Source organism: Narcine bancroftii, chromosome 3 (assembly GCF_036971445.1).
Source record: "Narcine bancroftii isolate sNarBan1 chromosome 3, sNarBan1.hap1, whole genome shotgun sequence".
Lineage (NCBI taxonomy): Eukaryota > Metazoa > Chordata > Chondrichthyes > Torpediniformes > Narcinidae > Narcine > Narcine bancroftii.
The window spans coordinates 129,632,251-129,657,445 of NC_091471.1; the positions used below are offsets into that span (position 1 = coordinate 129,632,251).

Sequence of the window (25,195 nt, forward strand, 5' to 3'; positions counted from 1 at the left end):
TGTTTGAATTAACATTGAAAGATACAGTACTTGACATCCTGCAATATCATCCCTTCTACTTCACTTGAAATTACCCTCCACCCTCACTTTCGCACACCATTGTTTGTAAAGGCTTAGGTATGGAATTGTCCTTCTTCTACCTTCTTGCCATCTTTTTTTAATTTTTATTTATTTTAGTTTTATTTTAGACATATAGCACAGAAACAGGCCCTTCTGGCCCACAAGCCTATTGCTATGCTCTATCAATAACTCCAAAGACTGAGAGGGAGACGATAGACTTTAATACATTTTAGATTGTAGCTGGCCCGTCTCCATGTGTTCGAATGAATGGATAGGGGGAAGGGAAGTCAATTTTTATGACCAGGTAATAAGGGAAGGAGCTACTGGGGAGAGAGTCATCAGTGGGTGGTCCAGCCACTTGTACACAGCAGTATATACATATCACCACACCTATGCTGTGCAATTCCACCCAATTGACTGACAACCCCTGCACATTTGGAGGAAACTGGGATGCCCAGATGTAATCCACACAGACACAGGGAAAACATGCAAAGTCTTTACAGATAGCACTAGATTCGAACCCAGGTCTGAACCCAGGTTAGTGGCACCTTGTTCTTTGTACCCACTGCTCATTCTCCCAGACAAGTTTTATTCAAAGCTACAAGTTACATAAAAGCCTTGAGATTCAACAAAAAGTTATCAGAAATTATTTCAGCACCTACCACTCTACTCCATATAGACTATGAAACTTTAAACAATTATAAAACGGAAGTTAAAAGAAAAGAATTGAAGCAAAAGCAAATCAAATCAATCATCAACTGACCAGGAAACATAAATAATTTCCTTGAATAGTGCTGTGATTGGACTCTCCCTTAGGCTGTGTGACTGAAGAAGCCATCATCTGGAACGTTGGGAGAGAGGGCAGGTGACTTAAAAATGGTGTGTCTGTTTTGCACATTGATCGATCTCATGGTTCATTTGCTCTGCATTAAAACATGTGCATGTTTAAAACTTTGCCAGCATAGTGCAGTTCCCATTGGAAGTGTGTGTGTGTGTGTGTGTGTGTGTGTGTGTGTGTGTGTGTGTGTGTGTGTGTGTGTGTGTGTGTGTGTGTGTGTGTGCGTGTGCGTGTGTGTGCGTGTGCGCGTGCGTGCGTGGATGCCATTTTGAAACCTCTTTGCTTCCAAAATCTGAATGCTCAGTTTCTCACTTCAGGCTTTTTTAGCTCAGAAAAATAAACATTGGAAGGTTATTTAACAGAGGTCTTTTTGATCATGAAGGAATAAAATTCCATCCATCTGACAACAATATTTAATTATTAAATGGGAAACTAAATATATCAGGATTTGTGGACTTTTACAGTTCATTGGACAGACAATTATGTGATTAAGCAATAACTTCAAATAAACCAAAGGTTTATACAAATGTTATATTAAGTGATGAGAAGAGCTTGGCAATACTAGGATAATTGTTTTACAGTAGCAAAAAAGTCTAATAACCTTCCAAAATTTTCATAATCTTTGTGGATAAAATGAACAAAAAGCATGATTCCTCCACTTGCTGATTTTTTAATTGGAGACTTTCAATTTAATATAAAAAGTCTGGAGGGTATAAAGAGTAGGTTAATTTTGTTTTTGGTTGGAATCTATTGGAGCATGGGTTGGAGCAGGAATGAAGTAGAGAGATTTTAAATTAACATTGTTTAAGTATTCGAAACCAGGAAAATAGATGGCAATGGAGAATAACAGGATAGTGGGAAGTGTTTCTATCAAGCAACCAATCCTTTGGCCCAAACAGTTTCCATTGTGCTGTAAAATTCCATGAATTTAATCGATCAAAGACACGAGTTTTCATTCCAAGAAGGAAGTTGAAAAGCTAGCTTTCAGAATTGATTGTAATTTATGACACCCAGATGATCTATAGCTGCAAAATAATGAGGTCAACAATATCAAGAGATGGCAGGTGGATCATATTTGTGTAACTAGCATTGTATTATATTTGTTCAATGTTTCTGCCTTAATTGATGTAAAATGTTATCCCACCGAAGACTAATCCTGTTGATGTTGGAACAGCGTCTACTGTAGAAACCTCTGTATATGGATGCAGTTCTTCAATTGAGATCCTTCCAGTAAGCTCAAAATTTATTCTAACATTATAGAAAGCAGCTGGACCAATATTCTTGCACTTGGCAGGACCTTGAACTCTCTGGAGATCACACACTGCTGATTTAAATCCAGCTGGAATAGCTAAGACAAATTCATCAATAAATATCATCAACTATTAATGTATAAAAAGCACTTGATAGTCATGCAGTCTCTGGGGCATCCAGCAGATGCACAATACCCGGTTTGATGGGGTTCCAGACAATCCGGCTGCGTAGGAAGTCATTTAGACCGCCTTATGCTCTACATTAGCACATTCCAGTTTTACCCTGTTAAAGAAAAAAATAAAATGAAAAGCCAAGTGTAAATTTGATTTGATTTTGACCATGAACGGCCCGAAATTTCCATATGAACCAATATCACCTCCTTCACTGGTAAAAATTTAAATTTTAAATTTAGACATACAGCCCAGTAACAAGCCCTTCAGCCCACAAGCCCATGCTGCCTAAGTGCTACAAACCCTCACATTTTTGGAGGGTGGAAGGAAATCAGTGTGCATGGAGAAAACCCATGCAGACATGGAGAGAATGTACAAACCACTTACAGACAGCATCGGAGTCGAACCCGAATCGCTGGTGCTGTAATAACAATGTGGTAAAGGCCACGCCAGCCATGCTGCCCTAAATGATGAGATTGTACCAAAAGAATAATTCTTCTTGCAAATAAGATGTTATGTTTAAGAGCATGGAAGCATTTTCTTTTTAGTAATTGCAGTGGGAATGAGACTTAAACACTGTACTCACCATTAATTTGCCTGAAGATTAATTTTTTCTGTATTTTGATGACAGGGTTGATTGTGTCCATTGTGTCCAGCATATGTTCACTTTGGGTACCAATGTGGGGGAATGACTGTGTATTGGAGATCTATAGTTGATGACACATATATGAAAATTTGAACGATTACATTATTCTGGACACCATTTCATATTTTTCACTAGATAGAACTTTTGTTGGTGACATGATGTAATGCAAATGCTGTTTATATTAGTTATACTGACTAATATTTTATTTTCTAAACATGTCTCTTTTATGTTCCTTGGGTATCTAATTACTTTATGTACAACAAAATAAATTGGAATTTTATTTTGTGATTGAATTGAGAACTGTCACAGATGTGACCTTGTAACAAGGTACTAGCTAAAATAGCCCCAGTGTTTACTGGAATGAAATATTCAAGCAGTAGGTTGAACTCTAATCAGTAAACCCAATCTCAATAGAGGTTTAAACCCATAGCATGTGCATTTATTCAACAGGATCCAATGGAGGAGAACCTAATTTCCTCCCTGTGGATGCAGCAATGCTATAACCAAAGATGTTACTGGGAAGCAGACATTATTCTTATTGTTGGAGTAGATTGGTGTTGAAGGGTGGAAGTCATGGAGTCATAGGGTCATTAAATACATAAATAGACCCAACATGTCCATCCTGGTTATCCAGCACCGATCTTTACTAATTCCGTTTATCTGAATTTGGTCAAGTGCTGTCTTTGTCTTGGCGATTCAAGAGTTCATTTAGTTGTTTCTTAAATATATGAGAGTAACTGTATCTAGTGCCTTTCAAGCAGACCCATTCAGATTGCAATGATCTTCTGAGTGAGCAAATTCTTCCTCAGATCTCCTCTAAATCTCATAATCCTCACCTTAAACCTATTCCTTCTGGTTGGAACATTTGGTAAAATGAATATGGTATGGTTTGGAAGGATGACCAGTGGAGGTAGGACAATGGCAGAAATGGGGTAGAGAAATCATTTTTTGTTGGGAAGATTTGCCATGGGTGTTGCCAGAATGCTCGGAGTCAGGATGATTGAAGAGAGAATTGGATGAGGGGCAATGATTCGATCACAGGGTGAAAAGTACATTAGATTGGGATGCTGGTGGAAAATTGTCCTGTTTGGCACTGGCCAATAACCAACCCTTCCAAGTCATGGTCTTTAATTCCTTTTAGTTCCCAGGTGTTCTGAAGGCTAGCAAACTTGGCCAGCCATGGTTACACCTGGAAGACAATTAGAAAAGAGGCCAACTTCATTTCAATATTAATGAGCAATCTTGATGAAGGATCTCAACCCAAAATGTAAATTCTCTATTTCATAAGAACATAAGAAATAAGATCAGCATTAGGATGTCTGTCTCACTGAACCAGCTTGGCCATTCAATAAGATCATAACATGATTTAAGCTGAGCTCCACTTACCTGTCCATTGCCTATAACCCTTAATTCTCAACTATTGCAAAATCTATCCATCTCTGTCTTAAATGTATTGAATAAGACATAATTTATTGTCCCTCCCCCAAAATCTTGAGGGTAATATCACCTAATAGCGCAAACAACCTCCCTGCTTCTATCTTAACAATTATTTTCATAATTTTATATGTTTCCATCAGATCCCCCCTCATCCTTCTAAACTCTAATGAGAATAGTCCCAGGTGAATCAATCTCTCCTCATAAGCTAACCTCCTCATCTCTGCAATCAACAAGATGACTCTCCTCTGCACTTCCTTCAAGTCCAGGATATCCTTTCTCATGTAAGGAGACCAGAACTGCACACAGTACTCCAGCTGAACTTTCACCAGCACCCTAAGTTAAACAAGAGAATCTGTAGACACCATGGTTGAAGTAGAAACACTGCTGGAGAAACTCAGCAGCTCAAACAGTGTCTTTTATGCAATAAAGGTAAAAATACATAACTGACGTTTCAGGCTTGAGCCCTTCATCAAGATATGGAAAAATGTCACCAGGCATCCGAACAAAAGAGTATGGGAAGAGGTGCGATCACCAAGGCAAGAGGTGATAGGTGGAGAAGGGAGGGAGGGGACAGCAGCAAGCAAGGACAGTACCTAACAAAAGAGTAGGGGGGCAGGAGGTGTGGTTGCAAAGGCAAGATGTCCAAACAAAAGTGGGGGGGAGGAATTTTTCATTGAGCACCTTCGATCCATCTGCACCCGTGGCAGATACCTCCCAGTAGCCAACCATATCTGTGTTACACTCACATACCCATCCATAGCCTTATGTAATATCCCACTGAGGTCACCCACAAATTTGAGGAACAATACCTGATTTTCTGTCTGGGCACTCTCCAGATAGATGACATTAACATGTAATTTTCTGGTTTCTGCTAACCTGCCCTTCTCTTCCTGCTCCCTATTCCTTTTCCCTTTCCTGTTCTCCTCCCTCCCTTCCCCCTCTATTCACCTAGCCATCCCTCCTCCCCTTGATCACTGATGTCCCCTCCTTCCCTTCTCCACATATCACTGCCTGCTTTTGTGACCACATCTTTCCCCCACACTCTTTTGTTCGGATGCCTGCCGACATTTTTCCATACCAAGCCCAAAATGTCAGTTATGTATTTTTTCCTTTGCTATATCAAGGACACTGTTTGACCTGCTGAGTTTCTCCAGCCCTGTGCTTTTACTACACCAGCATCTTGTACAGTTGCAGTAGAACCTCCTTACTCTTACACACAATTCATATACAAGCACCCCCCACAAGATTCTTTTACAAAGCACATTGCAATTTCCCTCCACATGTGCTGCCTGACCCAAAGGGTTCCTCCAGATTCTAGCATATGCAGTCTCTTGTTTCTCAGTGACGAATTTGTCTGCTAGAATTAACTTGGTGCCTGTTCATTTATTCTGTTTGTATTAATACCAATAGTCCAGATTGGGGAGTTGAGGTTTGGGTTCTTTAAAATCTTTACATTTTACCCAACCCAAACCCATCTGTCTTTGAGGATAAAATTCCCTTCTGGAACCCTGAGACCACGCACAGTCTCAAAGGTTCCAGGAGATATTGTGAAATGGGACTTGTAAAGTGGAATGGCTAAGTAAGTTTGCCAGATGTGGGGAAATCAACTACTTGGGTTGTCATTTGTGAAAACATTCCAAATGAATTCATATCTGACGTCCTGGATTTTTAACTGCCAGCGATTTCTGGCAGGAAACGGCACTGTTAAATTAATTTCTTGTACACTCACGGGGTAAAAAGTCACCCATGTTTTTAACCCACAAGTTTCAACTAAATCCAGTGAAAATGAATGAAAAATGTGGTGATAAACTGGCAGACCATCTGCCACAATGCCTCACTGTGGGTTCACCATCAGCAGTGATGTTTTGGCATGTTTTCCAGGTCTCTTACCATTTTTCATAGATGCACAATCGAAAGCATCCTGGATGGATGATGTTCTCATACTGTTTGAACTGCATTTTTCTCTATATCCTGTACTTTATTTTTGTCATACTATTCCCTGCACTCATTGAATTACTATATCTACCCTTTCCTTTTGTTTCATTATTGCACTACCTATGGTAATTAAGTGTAGGTTGACTTTTCTAGATACCTCACAAAGCAAAGATTTTCACTGCATCTCGGTACACGAGACAATAAACAATTCAACAGAATTGTCAACAGTGAAGCCAAAACTTTCCTGCTTCTCTGAGCATCAGAAGGAAGTGTAAAAATGTGAGCAACTTGGGTCTTTTCAGGTCCTGATGCCCCTTCCTGCTCATTTTTCCTGGTGGGAACGCAGATTCCCAGTCTGGCTGCCAGGCTAAAATTCCACTTGTCAATAATCAGAGGAATTTTTCTCCCATATCACAATCGATTCCTTCTTTAAAAAAAAAGCCAATTTGACTGAAGAAATATTTTATCCTTCTGTAATTCTTTCTATGAGGTCTTCCAATATTTTCTTGCTGATTAATGGAAATGATCCATAACTAATTATGTTTTAAAAAAAATTCAAAACCTTGAATCATACAACAGTACACTCTTTAAACGTTTCAGTTCTTTTGAAAAAAATCCAAACTGCTCAAATTTCACTTCATAAAGAAGAACATCCTGATGAATCTTTACTTCCATTTTAAAAAATTTTTATATCCAATATATGAAGAAGTTATAACACTGGCCTCAAGAATGATTTGCAGACGTTCAACGTTGCTTCTTGCTTTAGAATCCCTCTAGGATGGGATTCCCATTTGCTACCAACCTTGAAGAAGGACATTTGGAAATACTGCAAACACAAATTGCTGGAGTTATGCTTTTAAAAAAAAAATCATTGTGGCCTTCGAGCTGAATACCAGCTCTCTGCACAACAATCCAATCATCTCCTCTCCTATTCCAGTTTCCTTTCCTTGGATGGCCAATTTCGTTGATTATCCTCAATTGCATTAACTTGTGGGCAGTAACTTGTGGGCAGTGAGTTCCAGATCACTACGTATAAAAGTTCTTCCTCAAGTATTCCCGCATCTCTTGCACAAAATATTGAATCTGTCTCTTCTAGTCCTTGCATCTTCGTTTCATGGAACACATATCTCTCCACTTCCTTATCCAGCTCCATCTTCAGCATCTTCTTCACATTTTTGAAATCTTCCCTCAACTTCCTTTCAAGGGGAACAAGCCCAGCTTCTTCAACCTAACACTGTAGCTAAAGCCCCCCACCATTGGAACTCTGGTAAATCTCTTGTGTACTCTCTCAAGAACCTTCACATCCTGAAGCATGTTGTCCAGAAGTAGTTGCAATACACTAATAGTGATTTATTCGGAATTTTATGTAGTACATCATAACTTTCACGTTTCTATTCATACCTCTGTTTACGAAGCTAAACAACCTATATATGTTTCTCACTGTTCTTTCAGTATATCCTACTATCCATAAAAATCTATACTTATGAAACTCCTAGGATATTTTATTCCTGTGCACTCATCTCTCCCTATCCTTTCTTCCAAAGTACATTAGTTTGCACTTCTCTGTCTTAACTTTCACCTGATATTATCTGCAACTTCTGTTAAAACCTCTCTGTGTAATTTTGCAATCATTTGCAATTTGAATCATTGCCAGTTTGGTATGGTTGACAGGTTTTGACTTTTCACTCTATATTTCAGTTTCAATGCAACAGATTTCCCAGTATGGTCAACCATATTGTTTACCATTCTGCTGTCTGGAAAAGAACTGTTAACCATGACTCATTCTTTTCTATCCTGAATCTGAGATTTTGCCCACACTGATATTAACCTTTCTATTCCATCAGGCTCAGTTTAATTAACCATTTTTTTCAAAAAAATGGAACTTTGTCAAACATCAGTATTGATAATATCCCCACATTTTCTTCTTCAATCTTCTTTGTTATTTCATCAAAATGTACAAGAAGGTTTGTCAAATGTATTTCTCAATTTTATGAACATGTGAGCTTGTCTTAAGCAAATGAGCCATCTCAAGTACTTGTTCACTTTTGCCTGATTATTTGTTCTAGTATCCTAGAACAATCAATTTTGAACCAGTGTGTTACATTTGCTACTTTCCAATCCTCTGGCATCTCCCTCAGTCTACTGAGAAGCAGATAAGTCCTTCTGCTGTGTCCGGTCTACTTTCCTTCCCAATCGGTGAAGTAAGCCATCCAGATCTGGTGACTGCCTTCCCATGGATGGTCATTCTTCCCACTGCATTCTGCCTGTCAGTTTTAATCCCTCCATCACCCCCACCATCTCCATTTTTTACTGATATTTGTCAGCATCTTCTTCCTTGAAAGTTTTGATAAATGTGAAAACAAAATATTCACATCCCACCTCCCATGGACAAGAATATGAAAGAATAGGAATAGGAGATGGCCACGTAGTTCATCGTACCTTGAAGAAATTGTGTCTAGGCTGTGGCTTATAGTCACATTTTCTCACAGCAAATGATTTGTCACATGTATAGCTTTCTTGGTGGTGTCAGTCTCTGGGTTGGCTGAATCTTTGTGGTCAGTAATGCTTTAGTGGCAGGAAATAACTTATCCTTATTAACTGCCTTGAATTTACCTACAGCCTGACCTCTTGCAAATTAAAAACCATTTGGTTTTTTTTTCTATCTTTAGCATTTTAATATTAATAATATGTCTTTTCCATCTTAATTTCAGGGACATTTTGTTTTATATTGGTTTGAATCTATCGTATGTTACTGAGTCAAATTCATCAAGTCAAGCAGTACGGATATAGGCCCTTTGGCCAAACCTGCCCAGGGAGACTAAAGTGCCCCATCCACCTTAATCCCACATTTGGGATTTGGCCCGTATCTCTCTCAACTTATCCAATACATGTATCCGTCTAAATGTTTCTTAAATATTGCACTATTACCTGCCTCAACCACCTCCTCCGGCAACTTGTTGCATACACCCACCACACTCGATATAAAAAAGTGTGTTCCTCTAATAATCATTTTAAGTTCCTATGCATTGTGCACGGAACACAAAACAACAGCTGGAGGAGGCCATTCAAGCATGCATCATTATTGAAATCATTAGATGCTTCTTCTTTGGCTTGGCTTCGTAGACGAAGATTTATGGAGGGGGTAAATGTCCACGTTAGCTGCAGGCTCGATTGTGGCTGACAAGTCCGATGCGGGACAGGCAGACACGGTTGCAGCGGTTGAAGGGGAAAATTGGTTGGTTGGGGTTGGGTGTTGGGTTTTTCCTCCTTTGTCTTTTGTCAGTGAGGTGGGCTCTGCGGTCTTCTTCAAAGGAGGTTGCTGCCTGCCGAACTGTGAGGCGCCAAGATGAATGGTTTGAGGCGATATCAGCCCACTGGCGGTGGTCAATGAGATTTCAAGAGATCAAGGCATCAAGAAATTTCTTTAGGCAGTCCTTGTACCTCTTATTTGGTGCACCTCTGTCACGGTGGCCAGTGGAGAGCTTGCCATATAACACGATCTTGGGAAGGCAATGGTCCTCCATTCTGGAGACATGACCTACCCAGCGCAGTTGGATCTTCAGCAGCGTGGATTCGATGCTGTCAGCCTCTGCCATCTCGAGTACTTCAATGTTAGGGATGAAGTCGCTCTAATGAATGTTGAGGATGGAGCGGAGACAACGCTGGTGGAAGCGTTCTAGGAGCCGTAGGTGATGCCGGTAGAGGACCCATGATTCGGAGGTGAACAGGAGTGTGGGTATGACAACGGCTCTGTATACGCTTATCTTTGTGAGGTTTTTCAGTTGGTTGTTTCTCCAGACTCTTTTGTGTAGTCTTCCAAAGGCGCTATTTGCCTTGGCGAGTCTATTGTCTATCTCGTTGTCGATCCTTGCATCTGATGAAATGGTGCAGCCGAGATAGGTAAACTGGTTGACCGTTTTGAGTTTTGTGTGCCCGATGGAGATGTGGGGAGGCTGGTAGTCATGGTGGGGAGCTGGCTGATGGAGGACCTCAGTTTTCTTCAGGCTGACTTCCAGGCCAAACATTTTGGCAGTTTCCGCAAAACAGGACGTCAAGTGCTGAAGAGCTGGCTCTGAATGGGCAACTAAAGTGGCATCATCTGCAAAGAGTAGTTCACGGACAAGTTGCTCTTGTGTCTTGGTGTGAGCTTGCAGGCGCCTCAGTTTGAAGAGACTGCTATCCGTGCGGTACCGGATGTAAACAGCGTCTTCATTGTTGAGGTCTTTCATGTTTTGGTTCAGCATCATGCTGAAGAAGATTGAAAAGAGAGTTGGTGCGAGAATGCAGCCTTGCTTCATGCCATTGTTAATGGAGAAGGGTTCCCAGAGCTCATTGCTGTATCTGACCTGACCTTGTTGGTTTTCGTGCAGTTGGTTAACCATGTTGAGGAACTTTGGGGGGCATCCGATGTGCTCTAGTATTTGCCAAAGCCCTTTCCTGCTCACGGTGTCGAAGGCTTTGGTGAGGTCAACAAAGGTGATGTAGCGTCCTTTGTTTTGTTCTCTGCACTTTTTGGATGCTTAAACAGTAGAGAAATTACAGGATATTGGGAAAATGCAGGTAGGCAGAGATAAGCCTATCATCAGGTCAGCCAGGATCTTATTGAATGGCAGAGCAAGCTCGGTGGGACAGATGACCTACTCCTGCTCTTATTTCTTATGTTCTTATGCTATTCATCTTCTATCCTAATTTTATCTCCTCGTCCAATCACGACATTCAGATCCCATCCATCTAAATAACGTGTTGCTTATCTACGTCCAATGACTGAATAGTCAATGCTTTGAGGTAGAGAATGCTTAAGAATCACAAGGCAATATATTTTTCCTTCAGTCCTTGAGTTCAGATCATTTATATGGATGATAAATTTAAATGTAGACTTTGTTGAGCTACATCATTTGTGATGTGCAAGCTGCATCTACCTTCAAGATTTCTCACATGCATTTAGCTGTGCTAAGCTAGGCTTTACATTTTCAAGGCTCAAACCTTCTTCCTGAAGAATCTGGCATCGTGTTATCTAAAACACTGCAGGGCCCTGGAAGTGCAAGAATTTTTTTAACTAAGAAAGCATTAATTCCAGCAAGGCTGGAATCTGAACCCTATCAAATGTCTTGATGCTGGAGTTGGTGTTTCATGCCTTCTTCAGATTTTGCTTCATCATTATGTGCTGCATGCATCAAGAAACAAATATGGACTAATGATGCAAGCTGTCATTTTCATCATTCACGGCAAGACTTTCAGTCATTATAATAAGGTCTGGATGAGCAGATGTATTCACAACAATACAGATAGAATAGGTAAAAAATACCAAATACATTTCTGTTTATAGTTCATTATACAGGCTCTAGATTATTTGACTTTAATTGTGTGGAACAGAGTTTTGCCATGTCTGAGTAAATTGGATCTGAATTACCCGAATGATAGGTTAAATGCAAAAAGATAAAAATTTGATCCCTATGTTAACAAGGAACCTATTTTTAAAATTAACAATAGAAAATAATAGTACTTCATTTTACTATGACAATTAAAGTATTAGTATTACTATTTTCTTCTTCTTCTTTGGCTTGGCTTCACGGACGAAGATTTGTGGAGGGGTAACGTCCACGTCAGCTGCAGGCTCGTTTGTGGCTGACAAGTCCGATGCGGGAAAGGCAGACGTGGTTGCAGCGGTTGCAAGGGAAAATTGGTTGGTTGGGGTTGAGTGTTGGGTTTTTCTTCCTTTGTCTTTTGACAGTGAGGTGGGCTCTGCGGTCTTCTTCAAAGGAGGTTGCTGCCCGCCGAACTGTGAGGCGCCAAGATGCACAGTTTCAGGCGATATCAGCCAACTGGCGATGGTCAATGTGGCAAGCACCAAGAGATTTCTTTAGGCAGTCCTTGTACCCCTTCTTTGGTGCACCTCTGTCTCGGTGGCCAGTGGAGAGCTCGCCATATAACACGATCTTGGGAAGGCGATGGTCCTCCATTCTGGAGACATGACCTACCCAGCGCAGTTGGATCTTCAGCAGCGTGGATTCGATGCTGTCGGCCTCTGCCATCTCGAGTACTTCAATGTTAGGGATGAAGTCGCTCCAATGAATGTTGAGGATGGAGTGGAGACAACGCTGGTGGAAGCGTTGTAGGAGCCGTAGGTGATGCTGGTAAAGGACCCATGATTCAGAGCTGAACAGGAGTGTGGGTATGACAAAGGCTCTGTATACGCTAATCTTTGTGAGATTTTTCAGTTGGTTGTTTTTCCAGACTCTTTTTACTTCACTATTAAAGGACAGAGGAAGGATTATAATAGTTTTATATTTGTGTACAATTTGACTTGGAGGCAGATGTTGGTCTCATAAAGTAAGTTTTTACAACAAACTGAAACTAGATGTTAACTATAAAGAGAAACTGTTGGAAACATTCAACGCTACAGTCATCATTAATGGAATAAAAAGAATGAGGAAGGATCTTAAGTTTCTTTCTCTACAGATGCTGCAAGGTCTATTGAATGTTTCCAGCACTTGCTGTTTTGTTTCAAACTTGCAGCACCTTTCATTTCCTAATATAGAATTAAATATGGAGTTTAGAGGTACACAGTGAATTTGGATGATTGCTTGAATGACTTTACAAGGAAAGTCAATGAATAAGATGGTCCATCACGATGATATCTGCCAGTCTCTGGAAGGGAAAGACTTCCAGGCTCTCTTGTGATGAGTAATTTTAGAAGATTAAATTGTAGTAGGGTCCACTACATCATTGGTACTAGAGAGGGAATCACTATTGTGGCATTAATGAATATGCCCATAATGTTACTGGCTGCAAAATCATGTGATAGCTATTTGTAATTTCCAGATAATTCCTCCAAATAAGCATCAGTACAGAGAGTACGCAAAACAATTTTTCAAATGATTTCAGCTGTAGTTCATCTTCCAACATCTGAATCTAGCATGCACATCTTGGTGAATCAAAATATGATTGTGTGCAAACATTTGCTGGAGAAATAGAGGTACATTATAATAATGGTACATTATAATATAGAGGTATTGATGAAAAATATGAGGCTGATTTGTCTCTCCTTAATTTTTTTCGCACGTAACCTTATATAAGTTTATTTTCATTTAATTGGCTTTTACTGAGAAATTCAGAATCCGAGAGCTGATGAAGACTCCCTACCTTGCTTTAGTTAACACGGAATGTGTTAATGTTTGCTAATAATGTCCATGACCATTTTGACAGGCATACATTATGACAGCCACTGTTAATTAGTGAACATGCAAAAGACTTTTTAACAGCTCTAATAGTTATCTACCATGTGTAGAACCTATCGACATGTTGCAACATTGGAATTTTTCTGGCCAACAGCAGTGAAATAATATCTGCAATTTGATATTGTTTTAGTAGCTCTACTTTGTGTCTTCAACTCCTTTCCTTCGTCTGAGTCCTGCCATTGAGTGAACGGACATGTAGTCTATCTTTGAACAGCCATCTGTGCTGACACAGGGACCACCAAGGATTATCCTTTGCTTCAAAAAGCTGGGAAAGAGCTGGATGAAGCATGATTTCAAAAGTTATTGGTAAAATCATGTAAGCTTGTGCATGAATCACAAAAAGTTAGGTTGCAGGTGCAGCAGGTTATTAAGAAGGCAAATGGAATGTTGGCCTTCATCGCTAGAGGAATTGAATTCAGGAGTAGGGAGGTAATGTTGCAACTGTATGAGGTACTGGTGAGACCGCACCTGGAGTACTGTGTCCAGTTCTGGTCTCCATATTTGAGGAAGGATATACTGGCTTTGGAGACAGTCCAGAGGAGGTTTCCTAGGTTGATCCCTGGGATGAAGGGGTTGACATGATGAAAGATTAAATCGTCTAGGTTTGTATTCGCTCGAGTTCAGAAGAATGAGAGGAGATCTTATAGAAACATATAAGATTATGAAGGGTATGGATAGGATAGATGTCGGAAGGTTTTTTTGAGCTGGCCGGGGAAACTAAAATGAGAGGACACAGTCTCAAGATTCGGGGGAGTAGATTTAGGACAGAGATGAGGAAAAATAGTTTTTCCCAGAGAGTAGTGAATGTTTGGAATTCTCTAACCAGGGAAGTGGTTGAGGCTGCCTCATTAAACATATTTAAAATTCAGTTAGATAAATTTTTACAGGATAGAGGAATTAGGGGATATGGGGAGAAGGCAGGTAGGTGGAGTTAGGTCATAAATTAGATCAGCCATGATTGTATTGAATGGCGGAGCAGGCTCGATAGGCCATTTTTGGCCTACTCCTGTTCTTACTTCCTATGTTCCTATGTTCCTATCTTTAGAAATATTAGCATATAAATGCAACATTGCTATTTGCTGACAGGCATCTGATTTCAGCACAATGAAATTATCAAGAATAGATTCAATCACTAGGCCTTCTCTGCCATTTAATTATATTATGGCTGGCTTTCACCAAGCTGTTTATGCCCCCACATTTTAATGCTCTTTCCCTTTTCTAACAAAATTCACTACATTTCATTTGAGCTCCATTTGACCTCTAAAAGGAATGATGGGAAGCCATTGATGATAGGACTTCCTACGAAACTCATAAGCCATAAAGAGTGCTGTGGAGAATGCATGGTGCAGCACCGTTTTAGTCACAGCAAGTTCAAGTTCATTTTCAGTTTATTGTCATGTGTGCACAAGATACAGTGAAAAGTTTGCTGTTTTTTTTGTCCCAACAAGGCAAAAAAGAAGTTGCCAAATTCCATGACCATTTCACAAACAAGGAAGAAAAGCAAAAGAAAGTTCCTTCAGAAATTTTGAGTGCCTGTGGATCTAATGCAGCAGCCTCCGGCACCCACATCTGGAACCCTTGTAGCCATCCTGCATGTTGCTCAGTAGTGACCGTGAGTTCAAGGCCACGTGTACAAATCAATCTTCCTGATCCCTTGATCGAAATCCCGAAGGCATTGGAAAGACATCATTAGCAGAAGTCAAAGCACCCACACAAACTGGTCCTGATTCCTGATTCCCACCAACCTGCGGTCTCGTGTGAAGGATTGGCGACGCTGTGATATCTTTCTCTGAGGCCAACATCCTTCAATAGGCTGAACACTCGTAAGTTGTCAGGCCCTGATGGCGTACTGCCAGGGCACTGAATATCTGTGCCAACCAACTAGCTGGAGTGATCATGGACATTTTCAATCTTTTGTTGCTACAGTAAGAGTTTCCACCTGCTTCAAAGGGGCATCAGTCATCCCAGAGCCCAAGAAAAGCAGAGTGAGCTGCCTCAGTGACTATCATGCAGTAGCGCTCACATCTATTGTGATGAAATGGTTTGAGAGGTTGGTCAGGGCCAGAAATAACTCATACCTAAGCAAAGATCTGGAGCTACTGCAATTCTCTTTCTGCCACAATTGCTCCACAGCAGATGCATTCTCCTTGGCTCTCCACTCAGCCCTGGATCACAGCAATACATACATTAGGTTGCTTTTCATAAATTACACTTCATCTTTTAACACTATCATCCTCTCAGTACAGGTCATAAAGCTCCAAAACCTGGCCCTCTGCATGTCCATCTGGAACTAAATCCTGGACTTCCTCACCCAAAGACCACAATACCTCCTCCTCACTGTCATCAATGCAGGTGCATCTTAAGAATGCATGCTTAGCCCACTTCACTACTTGCTCTACATCAATATGTGGTTGGGCACAATTCAAATGCCATGTACAGACTTGCTGATGACTCCACATAAGGAAATCAGGAGAACACAAACCCGTCCTCATCGAGTGGGCAGCAGTAGAAAGGTAAAGAACTTCAAATTTCTGGATGTCAAGATCTCTGAAGATCTATCCTGGGGCCTTCATGCCAATGCAATAAGGAGAAAGGCTTGCCAGCAGCTATACTTCATGAGGAAATTTGGTTTTCACCAAAGACTCATGCAAATTTCTACAGGAGTACTGTGGAGAGTATTCTGACTGGTACGTCTCGGTCTGATATGGAGGTGCCAACGCATTGAGCAGGAAGAAACTACAGAGTTGTGAACTCGCCAGCACCATCATGGGCAATAGTTTTCTCTCGATCGTCTACAAGAGGCGGTATCTCAAGAAAGCATCCTCCATCATCAAGATCCTCACCACTTAGACCTGCCCTCTTCACACTGCTACCATAAGGAAGGATGTACAGGGGCCTGAAGATGAACACCCAACTGTACAAAAACAGCTTCTTCCCCTCTGCCATAAGATTTCTTACGTGACATAATTCACCAGCAAGAGAATCCAAAAGAGAAGGTTGACACAGTATAAATAAAGCTGGGTAGAGAACTAGGTTCAGTTGTGCAAACTCGCAAGGGCAGGAACATCTACTTGGAGGGTCTTGGATCCATTTTCCAGAATATAACCTTATAACCATATAACCATTTACGGAGCGGAAACAGGCCATGTTGGCCTTTCGAGTCCGCACCGGTTCACTGATTTTGTGCGCCCTCTTCAGGCATTGGTCCCGGTAGATCTTCATCAAAATTCAATTATCATGTTATAAAGTGCAATATTACACAAAATTATGAATCAGAATCTTCGAGGAAAGTAAAAGGAAATGGAAGGAGTACGAAAGGCAATATGCCTAGATTATTTAGATAAAATTATATCTATTCAAAAACAGAACTATTTTGTGTGTGTCCTTGGCTCATTTCTATAAGCCATATTTGAAAGAGTTGGTAGTGACAGATATGGCTTTTCAAACAAATGTGTTTCATACTTTCATGAAGTTGCTTTTAATCAATCTGACATTGGTGTATAGACTTTAAGGTATGCAGCAGCTTAGTTTCTTGCTACTACAGAGCTTCAATCACATCATCATATCACAATATCATGCAATCCAAAGAAGGCTCACCAGCCACTATACTTTTTGAGATGTCTGAGGCGATTCAGTATGTCACCGAAGACTCTTGTAAACTTTTACAGGTGTACCGTGGAGAGCATTCTGGCTGGTTGTACCACTGCCTGGTATGGTGGTGCCAATTCTCAGGACAAGAATAAACTCCAGAGGGTTGTTAACTCAGCCTGTGACATCACAGGTACCAGACTTCACTCCATCGAGGATATCCACATGAGGCAGTGTCTTAAAAAAGCAGCCTCTATCCTCAAAGACACTTCAACACCCAGGCTAGGCCTTCTTCATTCTGCTACCATTAAGGAAAAAGATACAGGAGTCTAAAGAAGAGCACTCAGCGGCACAAGGACAGTTTCTTCCCCGCTGCCATCAGATTCCTGAATAAGCAATGAACCAAAATCACTGCCTTACTTTTTGTGCTCTATTATTATTATTTTTTTTTCTAGTAATGTCATAAAATGATAATAACATGAATGTTTGCACTATGATGCTGACACAAAACACCAAATTTCATGACATGTTCGTGACAATAAATCCTGATTCTCATTCTTAAATTTTCCCTTCCTGAAAGATACATATTAGTTACAATAATGCAAATACCATTTTTCTCAGCGCACTGTAGAATAAGCTCCAGTGATCTTCTGTTGATAATAGAATGAAGTGTTATGACATTGTTGGTTGTTACAGAAAGTGCTTCAGCCCTTCTAAACCAAGATCAATTACCAGTAACTAGGATTTCAGCTGTTTTATCTAGATGTAGGATCCAGCTGTTGTCACAGCTGTGGGTTATTTCTGGCTGAACTAATGACTGAAAACAAGAGTCTTATACCTCAAGTAAATAGAACTCCTATGTCCTCATATGTCAACATCCTACAAAGACAAATTCCGCCTCAGTCTTCTTTACTTTCAGACTTAAACATCGTGAGAAATTACTTTTCACCATCTTTCTGGTATTGATGTATGTGGAAATCTTATTCCACATTTCAACAAAATCCTCTTAACTCACTGTTGATGCACAACACAAACTACACCCTGATGCCTGAATCCAATTCATGGCACAATTTTATATTGTGGGACACAATTTGAGTAAGTTGCTGGGGCATCTGGGTTAATGATTCATTTCTGTGTCACTACACACTTTGTCAAATGCATTGGACAAGGTAATTTTTTCACCACTTTATCTGCAACCATAATTCTAAATCTCTGTTACTGAGACAGGATTAATTAACTTGATTGATCTTCAGTGGATAAAAAGCCATCAAGCATTATCACTGATACCTCTAACTGTGCTATCTGCATGGAAGCCATCTCTTTTCAGCTTCGCTATCTGCAATAACAGCATGGATTCAGTTGTTCAATGCTGAGAAAGACATGGTGTCTTGACATTTATCAAAAAAATTAAAATGAATTGTGCCATTTATAATGGAGCAGTTTCCTTAGTTTTCTCTGCAAACCCACTTCTGATCCAAAATGGTAGCTACAGTCATCACTGATTAAAGAAAGCATGGTCTCACATAAAATGACAAGAGAGAAGCCGATGACCATTTGACACAGTCAATTCCACTATTGCGACCCCTTCAATGCAATCTACTGATAAGAGTCAAAAAGACAAAGCAAGTAGCATGCCTGTACCATTCAGCCAGAAGTAACACTTTTGCATGCTAAGCCCTTGTCAAAAATTCTTCATCATTGCTGCAGGTTCTCCATTTTAACACTTGCCATTTCTGATGATTGGCATCTGTGAGAATGTGAGTTCTCAGAAAGGGCAGTGGGATGAAAGCTCGTGAGCAGGTCATTGACCTCCTTCCAATTAGCCTGCAGTTGTTAGTGCCGCACATAAATGGAGCATGATTTGAGAGGAGAGCAATGCAATTCAATGATTAGTGTTGTCAACTGTAGAATATCTGAATGAAGCTGGCCATCCCTATTAACAATTTAAAGTTTGCCCTTCATTGGATGACAAAAGGCTCCTTTGCTTCATGACTCATGCTGAGACCTCAAAATAGGATGATGCATTTAAACTTTTTTGTAAATGAAATATGTAAAATATAAACACCCATAAAAAGAATTCCAATATAATTTTAATCGGTTGGCTGAATTCAAATTGCTCCAAGCTATTGAGTCCAATAAGCTTGAAAGCCTTCCCTCCCCCACTTCTCTCGTCTCATCTGCAGCTTGTCCAAACCTGCCAATCTGCCTTAGAGGTGGTTAATCACATTGATTTATTCAGTCTGTCTTGATTACTCTTGCAGTGTTATAGCAGCTCCCTGTTATGCACACTTCTTAGACATTCCAACAATATGTCTGTGAATTCAGATGTATGATAATAATTCCAGGAGAATTTCTAAACCATTTCTATTGCACTGAATGGATAGCTTTTAATAATTATAAGACCCAATTTCCATTGCTTAAGATGTGCAATGCATATGAAGAAAGCGTTTCCAAATAACACCTTCCAATGTTCACAGTAATGCACTGAAAGCAGGGAGGACTGCTGGGGTTAAATAAATGCAATAGCATTGAGATGAATTATGACTAACAAGAGTTCTACATTGGCTTCATATACTGAACATTTTATAAAAGGAATATAGAGCTAACAGAGGAGCAATCAGATTGGTATATAATATCTAAAGCCGTTTAGCAGCAAACAAAGCATTAAGAACAATTAAGATCCTCATTTTAAGAGATAAGTGATTGGCTGATTGGCAATAATGAAAGGTTTCTTCAGCTTTCTGTCATCATTCACATTTTAGGACATGGACATTGATTTCCAATCTCCAATTTTCTTTGCGAAGTGGTGGTGGGCCACCTTTTTTTTAAATGAAGATTTTATTTTTAATTTTTTATATATATACATAGTAAAATCTTCAATATCACAATATATATTAAACTTTCTCATACAAATAAAAACAAAGAAAAATCCCTCCCCCCTTTCCTACAAAATATAAATTCTCACACCGACAGAGCTCACACTTATACTATATCCTTAAAAAATCTGGGGGAAGTTACATCTGTTAATATTGTAACAGCATCTGTTATTAACATTATTAATATAATTGGGCCCCTGTACGGTCCAAATATGGCTGCCATATCTTGACAAATGTGGCAGATATGTTTTTTTAGATTGTTTGTGATTTTCTCCATAGATATACAGCTATTCATTGCCACAGTCATCACGCTATGAATAAGGACTTCCAAGTAGTTGCATACACTTTTTAGCTGCTGCTAAAGCTGCTTTGACAAAAGAAATTTGGAATTTAGTTAATTCATTACTTATTTCAATAAAGTTGCAGGCCACCTTCTTGAATTTAAATTCCTGGGTCAAGAACTTCAAATTCCTGGGGGGTCAACATCTCGCCTCCATGTTGATGCAATCACAAAGAGGCCTACCAGTGGCTATACTTTGTGAGGGGTCTAAAGAGATTCTGTCTGTCACCAAAGATTCTTGAAAACTTCGACAGGTGGACTGTGGGGAGCACTCTGTCTGGTTGCATCACTGATTGGTAAGGAGGCACCAGGTCTCAGGACAAGCATAAACTTCAGAGGGTTGATAACTCAGCCTGAAACATCACAGGTTCCAGACTTCACTCCATTGAGGACATCTACATGAGGTGGTGTCTTCAAAAAAGCAGTCTCTCTCCTCAAAGACTCCCACAACCCAGGCCATGCCCTCTTTATTCTGCTACCATCAGGAAAAAGGTATAGGAGCCTAAAGACGAGTACACAGTGGCACAAGGACGGCTTCTTCCCCGCTACCATCAGATTCCTGAATGATCAATGAACTAAAAACACTGCCTTATTTTCCATGCACTACTATTTTTTATTTTTTATATATATATTATTGTTGTAAGATGGTTCATAATATGAATGTTTGCACTAATGATGCTGCCAAAAAACACTGAATTCCATGACTTGTTCATGACAATAAATTCTGATTCTGATTTTGATTATGAACTGCTCAAGTTCTTCTGGGAAAAGTATTCCCACCTTGTGACTAGAGAAGAGATTCCAGGATTTAGACACAGCAGTGATGAAGAATAATGTGTAACCTTAAGGGAATATTGGAGGTGGTGAGTTTCCCTCATGATGATAGAGGTTTCAGGTTTGGAAAGTGTTGTCCAAATAATCTAGGTGAGTAACTGCAGGGTATTTTGTAAATCATATATGCTGCAGCTTCTGGAAATTAATGGAAGAGGAAATAAGTGTTTGGGGAGGTAGATATGGTGTTATATTGAACTTATTTTCCCTGGATGATGTCAAATATCTTGATAGTTGTTAGAGGTGGATTCATCCACGCAAAAGGAGAGCCTTAACTTCCGCTCTTCAGATGATGGAAAGTGAATGGATTGTCAGGCCATGCCCTCTTCACTCTGCCACCATCATGAAAAAGGTATAGGAGCCTAAAGACGAGCACTCAGTGGCACAAGGACGGATTCTTCCTTGCTACCATCAGATTCCTGAATGATCAATGAACTAAAAACACTGCCTTACTTTCCGTGCACTAATATTTTTATTTGTTCCAATTGGTTCCAATTGACTTTGTTTTGCCAGGGTTCCTAGATTCTTCCTTCAGTCAAATGGTGCTTAATGCCAAGGGCAGTCATATCAGCCTCACCTCTAGAATTCAATTTTTTTGGTTGTGATGTAAGCCTTGAGCTGAATGGTCTTTACAAAACCCAACTTGACAATGCTAAGGATGGCTTTTGGAACATAGGTGGGCTTTAATAAAACTGTTGATATTACCTTTCATATTGAGGGTGACAGATTACATAGTGATTAGCCAGATTAGATTTGTGCTGCTTTTCATGAATAGGAGATGCCTATCTTATCCTGGGTATGTCAGAAATGGAAATGCATCGATTTACTAAACCTTGCATGGACCATGGTGAGGAAGAAGATAGAGAGCTGTAAAGATGACTGAGGTTGATGAAGGTATGGTAGTTGGAGTGAGAGGGGCTCATGGTGGAGCCTACAAGAGATAACAAGAGAATGGAGAGAAAATTGGAATAGACTCAGATAACTTCTGTTGGCTGGGGACTTGGGGGGGGGGGGGAGAAGACAATGAGGTGGGAGTAAGAGGCTGGTGGTAGATGATCAGAGAGTTTTGTCGAGATCAGTGAGGGATAAGATACTCACGAGTGATGTCTTTAAAGGATATCAGAGGATGAAAGAGATAGAGGGTAAAAGGAGAAGATAATGTGGGGCAGAAGATTAATGGCCTAAAGGCAAATTGCTGATGGAGGTGAGTCATAGAGAAGATCATGAAGGTGCAGAAAAGAATGAGGTCAAATCATATCAGAGTGGGGACATTCGCAGGGCTAGGAGTAATCACAAAGAACATTAAGAAAAAGCAAGAAATTACGATAAAGAATGACCCATGCTGGAAGAATTTCAACTGTTGGCAGCAGTCCAAGTAGGGTTGGGCCCTTTCACTGGTGTGGAAGCAGTTTTGGGCTCAGGACCTCATTCTACAGTGTAATCCCACACCATTCATATGACAAAATTCATAATTAGTGATAATCAGATCTCATTAGCAACTGCACATGCTCATCTACTTCTGTAGATATGCATACTCTGAGAAGACTTCACCATAAAGTAAGGAAATGAAAAATTTGCACAAAAAAGGCATAATCTCATTTAACACTGGAACCGCACTTGAAACATTATATGACATGACTGACTTCTTAGCTCTAATAAACATCCTAAAACCATTAAGTATATTAGGTAAAAATATGTTTTCTAAAGGAATCATCAAAACAATGAGCTCTAATGTGTTCAATATATTAAATATGAATGACTCAAGAAATTTATGGCATGTAACATATCTCCAAAATATAATTTGTTTATATTTTGCTCACAGAACAATTGATAAAGCTGTGAATATAATCATCCTATTTTGAAAGTTGAGCATTTTTGCTCTTGAGTACTCCAAGGTTATGAGATTTTAAAAATATTTCCAAAAGCAAATAACTCATTCAAAGTTATATCCTCTTTGATAATGTAGGATGCTCATGATGGTTAGAAGAAAAAGCAGAGGAATCACAAATGAAATAAAGATGTAGATTAAATCCAAATAGATGACTTAGATTCAATGTTCGGAAAAATTAAAAGTCAATTGGGGTCATGGTTCCCAACAGTAATCAATATTGGATCTATTGTCTATGCCATGATTTGACTATTTTGCACATGATTGTTCACATATGCAAAATATCAGACATCAGACATATTAGACATTGGTGGCAAGGTTAACATGCTGGTTGGTGCAAAGCTATTACAGCACCACCGGCCCGCATTCTAATCTGGTGCTGTCTATAAGAATTTTTTACATTTTCCCCATGTCTCTGTGGGTTTCCACTAGGTGCTTTGGTTTCCTCCCACGTTCCAAAGCCTAACAAGGTTGGTAGGTTAATTGGTCACATGGGTGTATTTGGGGAGTGCAAGCTCGTAGGCCAGAAGAGCCTGTTACTGTGCTGTATCTCTAAAAAAAAATCTTAAGAATACCTATAGAGTCTACTGGCAATAAATCACTCAAGTCTCATATTACTTCCTAATCTGTGTAGGCAACTAAAGCTTTGGTGATTGAGTCACATTGAGCATTTAAAACCTTTCTTCTCATCTAACTTAAATTGAAATAAATCAAAGCAAAACATCAGCTATAAATCTAGTAAAAAGGGAATAAAAATATTCTTAAAACTGATATGTACTGTAATTACAAAATCCATCTCATTTATTACGGTGCAACACAACTGAAATCAGTAAGCACCATCAGTAAAACAGTACATTTCACTTTTAAATCTTTCTAAAGCTTAAGTAACCAGTTAAAATGTAGGGATGTATAATTCTTTAATCTCCTGATTCATGCAAGTTTAATGTTAGAATTGAACAGGGGAAAACATATAGCCTTTGGTTGCTAACGTTGAATGTGTGCAAGGGAATCAGCAAGCGATTTTACTCCCACACATTTGGTGCCAGTGATTTGAACCCTGCACAATTTACCCTGGCTGCAAACTGTGAAGTAAGCAGAAAAAAGTCCGGAAGAGAAAGTGGCATGAGAGGAACAAAAAGAGGAGAGGTGGGAGAAGGAAGGTTGTGGAGGGAAAAGGGAAGTGGCAAAAGGGATAACCCTTTCTATCCAATATGTCTGTAAACAGCTCGTCAGAGTGTGCTAGGATTCACAACAATTCCCCAAGTCATCTTAGCCTCCCTGTTGTTGATCACTGTACCACTTACCTGTTGACAATGCAAAGGTAAGAGCCAGCTCAAACAAAGCATTCCAATCTAAATTTATAAACAAAATAATCTCTTATACTATTTCATCATCAACTGATCATTCTTGTGCGTTGGAGACTCAAGAAACTGCAGATGCTGGAAACTGGAGCATTGGAGCAATCCTTGGGCACTGGCTTTGAACCTGTTCTTCATGTGGCTCCATGGTGTACATTGTCATTCCTCATGGCCACAACATGTCTGGTGGAAAGCTGTTGATGCTTGTTTCACAGGGCCAAGCATCACAATGGATCTTCTGGAGACCATTCGTGACAGCCTGTGCTCTTTGGCTGAGTGCATTTGTGAGATCATAAGTACTGCCTGACCAGGGACAATACACTCCACAAAGCCACAATCACTCTATCACTGTTTGAGCATGGAACCACAGAAACTTTAGTAATTGACTGGAAACAGAAATGCTGGGGGAACTTAACAGGTCTCATAGTATTCATTTTGAATGTTTTGGGCCTGAGGCCTTCTTAAAAGATGCATTACAAACTTTGAAGAAGGGTTAAAGCCTAAAACATTGGTTATATATCTTCACCTCCTATGGACGCTGCGAGACCTGCTGAGTTCCTCCAGTATTTCGGTGCTTTCAATACAATCACCCCATCTCAGGCTTTCATGTTTCACATAATTCACTGGAGGACAATTGTCAGGCAGTTACAGTACCAAATAACACCAAATACCCTGAATACACCTGAGATTGACTGATGTCAGAAGTTAAACAGGCTTAGAACTGGTCACTTGGAGGGGA

The 25,195-nt window shown here is 39.9% G+C and overlaps 1 long non-coding RNA gene across 1 annotated transcript; it reads right to left on the bottom strand.

Moving 5' to 3' along the window:
* Positions 1 to 259: 259 nt before the first annotated feature.
* LOC138756230 (uncharacterized) lies at positions 260 to 24,664 on the bottom strand. Its single transcript, XR_011352886.1, has 3 exons — positions 24,403 to 24,664; positions 2,906 to 3,026; positions 260 to 2,431 (listed from the first exon to the last, which is right to left on the bottom strand). It is a non-coding gene; the product is annotated as an uncharacterized lncRNA (long non-coding RNA).
* Between the last annotated feature and the right edge of the window lie 531 nt (positions 24,665 to 25,195).